The 6000-nt window shown below is 46.2% G+C and overlaps 1 protein-coding gene across 4 annotated transcripts in view; it reads left to right on the top strand.

Moving 5' to 3' along the window:
- Positions 1 to 6000, top strand: part of LOC111875395 (cytosolic endo-beta-N-acetylglucosaminidase) — a 59688-nt gene that overhangs the window by 45917 nt on the left and 7771 nt on the right. Inside the window, exon 10 of one of the 4 annotated variants that reach the window (XM_023871621.2) lies at positions 4646 to 4975. The exons of 2 other annotated variants lie outside the window; for them this stretch is intronic. The gene's annotated coding sequence lies outside the window, so the exon portion shown is untranslated. Of the gene's footprint in view, positions 1 to 3633; positions 3798 to 4645; positions 4976 to 6000 lie in introns of those variants that run through there. One more of the 4 variants, XM_023871622.2, reaches the window with a different exon arrangement.

The raw sequence follows: 6000 nt of genomic DNA, 5'->3' as shown, positions 1-6000 counted from the left end.
GGCTAAGAGCTAGTAAAACCGAAGTGAAACGGAGAGTTTCATGGAGGTAGGCCTAGGCCCAAATGAGGGCTGTAGCGCCAATGGAAAAAAAAAAGTTCGGGAAATACTTCCCTAGAATATTCAGGATAGAGAAATATTTTTTTAAAAAAGTGATTTTGATTATTGGTATTATTATTTGCCCCCTTTCCGTTTTTCTTCAATTTTTATGATTTATTTCCTCAAAAATCCAGAGTGGGCGTCCCAACCGGACTTGCCCTTCCCTCTGTCCCTTCCCTTTCCGGTGTCTGCGCTCCTGAACACGGCAATGAACCATCTAGTTCTATAAAATACGGTAAAATGCTTGCCTAGCTGAGCAAGTATCAGCTTCTTAAGAAGGCCTCTGCTCCGTGGAACTATTTCGATGTCTGTTCTTCTCCAAGTATCATTCCTGCTGAGTGGAGACCTTCAAAGATGTGTCGTCATGTAGTTCCATGCAAGTTCACCGACGTTTCGGAGGAACTTTGTGCCTCGTCTTTTGGGTTTGAAGAATTGTCCAAGCTTGCAACCATCAAGAAGCAGGTAACAAGCCGAGTTTACTTTTCGACCCTGAAGATGGATGCAGTGCATTCTTCCGAAATATCAGTGAACTTTTAACCAGACTACGTGACGTCACTCTGTAAAACGTGGTACTCTTTATAATCACCGCTGTGAGAGCCTAAAATTCCAGCGAGTGTATGTTCCCTGGGTGTCGCCCTGTCGCCGATGTATGTGCACGTGCGCTGACAGATTTCCATGAAACTCAGTTGCAAGTCATCTCACTGGGCCATCATGTTTTAATTCTTTATCTCTGTTGGTTAGTGCACACGTGGGAGAGAAGTGCATACGATGCTCTGGTAGAAGAACAAGAAAGAAAGAAAGAACCCGCTAGGAAGACGTGGACATAGACGGGAGGATAGTATTGAAATGGTTGTACAGAAAGAGGATGGGAAATTGTAGACTGGCTTCATCTGTGCCGGATTTGAGGTTCTCATAGCTGTGGTTATGAAGAGTTCTATCTTATGAGACATAACACCGTGTAGTCTGGTTAAAGTCAACCGACCTTTCAGAGGAACACGTCGCCTCAAGCTTCCATGTCGAAGATCAAGTCAAGCAAGAATCAGGCAGCAAAGGGAGCTCTGCTTGAGTAACTCTTCGATGCTAAACAAGGAGACAGTATTCTCCTCCGAAACGTCGGTTCACCTTCACCTGTTCCACAGAGCGTTATATCGCAGCAGATAAATTCTTCCATTCATCTGAATCAGGATAGAGCCCAGTGAGGAGGCTGTTGTGAACAGGATAATGAACTTTCGGATTCTATAATAAGGGTAGGGAATATCTCGACCGGCTGAGCAGCTGTCAGCTTCTGTAGGCGGCTTCTGCCTCACGTTTATTCATTAGATGGTGAGAGCCTTGGAACATGTATGTTTCTTGGCCGGATTCCGCCGTCTGGAATGCGGCGCAACTTTCACTGTGCGCATGCCTGCAGCGCAGGCAATCCCGTTACCTTGCATGATGTCACCTCCCAGTGGAGGTCTCTGGTTCAGTGGCTGCCGACCATCCGAAATAGTGATGGAAGCAGTATGTCCCACGAAACACTGCAGATTACAGTACCGCAAACAGAAATGATTAAACATGGACACAAAAGACGGAAGTAGAGGGGTGCTGTTGTCATTTTGTGCGATTTCTCCAAGGAGAGACAGATTGGATGTGTCCGTCCGTAATTTCCGAACGGATTTCGATAAAATTTTGTATCGATAGTAAGGGTGAAGTACCTGTGCTGAATTAAGCACCACGTTATGATGACGTTAGAGGTCCTGTCAACCGCAACTGGCGATCTTTGTGATTCATACGGTTGTAGAGGAACAGTCTTTTAACATTTTCTCTCCGCGTTTCAAGACCTGACCATTCGCAGCAGAATGCGCTGTGAGCTTGGTCGAGTCAACTAACTGCTAAGGCAGCGTCTACACGAGCGCACAAAATGCGTCCGTTGTAACGAACGTACTTCGCTGAGGACACCACACAGTTGGAGAATGCGGTGCGTAGTTTTTTGCCTGCAGTGGAGCCAGAAGAAAGCGTAGCATTCGCCTCTCTTATTTATTTCTACGACGGACGTCACGACGTTCGTTACAATGGACGCATTTTGTGCGCTCGTGTAGACGCTTCCTAAAGATTGTAGGGTGCATATGGGTTATAGCGGGGCTTTGGTTACAGTGCGTCACCCTCAACCAGAAACATTCTTCTGCTACCTCTTGCCATGTTTGTCACTTCTCCTCAGTGAAATGAGGGGTACGCGTTGGCATAGTTGGCTCAGGCACTATGCTACAAGCCGGAAGGTCGCGGGTTCGATTCCCGATGTGGTCACTGGATTTTTTTCAGTTGACCTAATCCTTCCTGCAGGACTGTGGCCCTGGTGTCGACTCAGCCTCTAACAGAAATGAGTACCAGGAATCTTCCTGGGGGTAAAGGGCGGTCGACGCGTAAGACTGACAACCTCATCGCCATCTGTGAGTCGATTGTCTAGAAAATGTGGGAGCCTCGACTTCTCACAACCCTATGGTCATCCACGGCCTGTTACAGGGATAGAGTTTTACCTTTAGCTCAGTTGAATCCCACATGTCAAGGCTAAAAGTACAGCCTGTAGTTTATACGGTACAGCAGATCCAGATTTATCAATGTCTTCCATGGATTCAACGTAGGGACACATTGTGGTGTAGCTGTCACTGAGATATACAGCTCCTGTCCCAAGTTTGTCTTTCTGCTTGCTGAATATTTAACGAAATACAATTAGAAATATTACCTACCCTTTGTAGTGTTATTGGGTTCATTTCCGCAGTGCGTGAACGTAAAGGAACATGACGCATACAGAACGCATTTTGAAAACGTAAGTCTACTTTTCTGGAATACAGTTTCCCATTCCTAGTCTTGTAACCATTTAAAAGTTTGGACGGTCGGGTTCGATTCTCGGAAGGGGCAACAGATTTCTCTCTTCTCACAGCGTCCACACCCGCTCTGAGGCCCGCCCAGCCTCCCATCCAGTGGGTACCATGGGCTGTTTCCCTGGGGCTATAGCTTCCGGGACGTCAAGCCTATTACTGACCAACTAGTGCCGAGGTCACAATACGTGGATCCATACAACCACACCTCCATACTCCTTCATGGCATATTGCTTATTTAGTTAAGCACAGGAACAAATTTACCTGTTTACCAAACCACTGCTTGCTATCTACTTCATGCTGGTTTCTTGCTTGGCTCATTCTTCAACCCTTCCGAAACGTCGGTTGACTTTCAGCCGACTGCACGGCGTTATATCCCAGAAGCTACAACTCTTCATAGTCACCGCTGTGAGAACCTCAAATTCTGCACTGCAGTTGTTTCTCTTTTAAACCTGTGAACAAATTTAGAACTCCAGTTTCTCTGAAGATTTAATTTATAATTCTGTGCCTTCTTGGCCCCCACCCTTGCTTTTGTTTAGGGCCCACGTTTCAACATTATGAGTCAATACGATTCAAAATGCGCTGTATGGGTCGTTCTTTTTAACTGTTTCGGGATCTCTCTGGTCCTTAATATTCCTCTTGTAATTTCATAACTGTAACGAACCGATTACACATTATTTAGAAGAACTTCGTACATCAAAGGCAGATGGTAACGGGTGTGCGGTTGGCTGACAAGGGAGTAGAACGGTAGATGGGCGTGGAGCGAATTCCTGAGCATGGCCCTGAAACAAATGACCACACACACGTATCTGCATCCTTAAAAACAGAAGGCCTCGTCGTTTCCTTAAAGCAGTCGAAAGTCTGTCGCCGAGACCGTCCTCATCTGATAAGACCTGACGCCTGGTGACCTCAGAAGAGTATCCATGAAGTGTGACTTGGGTGACTCATCAGGTGGCCCGAGGCTGACGAGCCTCCGTTAATGGTACAGGATGGTTCCGTTTGTATGAATGGAAATGAAACATGTCTTATTCGTCATTTAATATCTAACGTCTTTGACTTCGGACAAGTTTTACACGAAGTTTGGCAAGAGTAACTCAACAATGGTCTAGAGGAGACTAATCTGCAGTAATAACACAGGGTGACTCCGTTTATATAAATAAGACCAGTCTTTTAGCAATTAAAGCGATCTATTCAAGTATATTTGCCGGTCACGGTAGCCGAGCGGTCTAAGGCATGCAATGTCTTCGCTCGCTCGGAAGCCGGGATCGTGGTTTCGAATCCCACTCAGGGCATGGATGTTTAGTGTTTATGTGTATGTGCGCGCGCGCGTTATTCTATGTTTGTATGCAGGTAGATGCCTTGCGACGAGCTTATCACCCGCCCAAAGAGTCCTACCGAATGTCTGAGATCTGGTAAACCGAAGTGAAACTGAGAGTTTCATTAAGGTAGGCGAAGGCCCAAGTTGGGGCTGTAGCGCCAAAGGAAAAAAAAAATCAAGTAGATTTAACATAGATACACGTGATACGGTTCCTTAAACCCAGCAGGAATAGGATTAAATAGATTTTTACGCTTAATTTATCATTGCGTTTCATATTACCATGTTGTATTTGGACGGCAATTCATTAGCGCCGGCTTGCATCTTCAGTTCCAGACACACCGTTCCATGTGTAATCAATTTGTGTGTTGCTATGCAGGTCCGATCGGCTGCTTACAGACGTGAGAAGCGCTCGAGAGAAAGCACCATCGTCTGTGGTAATTGCAAATTTCTCTTAGACTTCGCACTCTTCAGGAGACACGGATGAAAGCAACTTATGGACAGGCAAGACTATAAATCGCAGCCGAACACATTTCTTTATTCGGTATATGAATTCCTTAAAGCACAGTGCTTTACACTGCCTGCCTTAACATAAAGGAATTATTCTGCCCCACGGTGATTTATGTCTTTCGTATGATTCTCGCATTGCTATCCCCGTAACAGACCATGAAGGCCCATAGGTTTGTGAGACGTTGAGGGTCCCACATTAGCTAGACCCTCAGACCCATAGATGGCGGTGAGGTTGTCAGCCTTACGCGCCGGCCGTCCTTTACCCCCCAGGGCCATAGTGCGTCTGGAAGGATTAGGTCATTTGAAAAAAGACACCTCATCGGGACTCGAACCCGCGGCCTTCCGACTTGTAGCATAGTGCCTCGACCAACTACTCTATCGCCTGCCCCCATTCTCGCATTAAACAGCGATTATTTCCTAGGTAATATTAACCGGTTGGCCGTTGCCATGGAGACGCGGTGTGTTTCCTTGCTATAGGAACAGAATTATTATGTATATTATTAGAATGGTCACAGAAGGACCAATCCAACCTCTCGTGAAAGAGGAGAGCCCATTTCAAAACACGAAAGTGAATGGTCTTGGAAAGAACAAAAATATGGCCACGGGTCCGGAAACGAAGAGTGGCTTTGCTGGCGAAGCCAGCGGCAATTCACTGTTCCGATATGTTCTGCTCAAGCTTCAGAACGCCTGGAATACGAGGCAGAAACATTGTTCCCACCGACTGAGATGCTCAGTTTGTTGCTCAGAATGAACAGTGCTGACCGAGTTCGAGACAGTTCCAAGTAATTTTAACGTCCCTAGAGTTCGTGGCTTGCACCTGCATTGAAATCTCCGCTTCTGTTGCCGCGGTTCTGTGTCGCGAGTGCTCTGTGACTGTCCTTACAGTCCGAGCACGTATAATGGTTTAGTTCAAAGCGAACTAGCACAGGTGAGTTCCACTGGAACACACTGCTGTCAACAGACTGTTGTGCGCGTCTGCAGCTCACGTTTGCTTTGTTAATTTCTACACTCCACGCTGTCACACTGACCTTAAAAGAGCAGACACTTGGCACAGAGTTTCTTCATCTCGGGATGGTCGTGTTCGATCGTCTGTCTTTTTGTTTCCCATGTTTATATGCAGATTTCGATGAAATTAATATCGAATGGCCCTAATTGAAAGTGCAAGTGGGTAGACGAGCAGGTTGGCATAGCGGTAACACACTTGTCTTGTATTCGGAAAGAGCT

The sequence above is a fragment of the Cryptotermes secundus genome, unplaced genomic scaffold (assembly GCF_002891405.2).
Source record: "Cryptotermes secundus unplaced genomic scaffold, Csec_1.0 scaffold15, whole genome shotgun sequence".
Classification (NCBI taxonomy): domain Eukaryota; kingdom Metazoa; phylum Arthropoda; class Insecta; order Blattodea; family Kalotermitidae; genus Cryptotermes; species Cryptotermes secundus.
The sequence above is the reverse complement of the archived record's forward strand: the minus strand, read 5'-3'. Positions and strand labels throughout refer to the sequence as shown.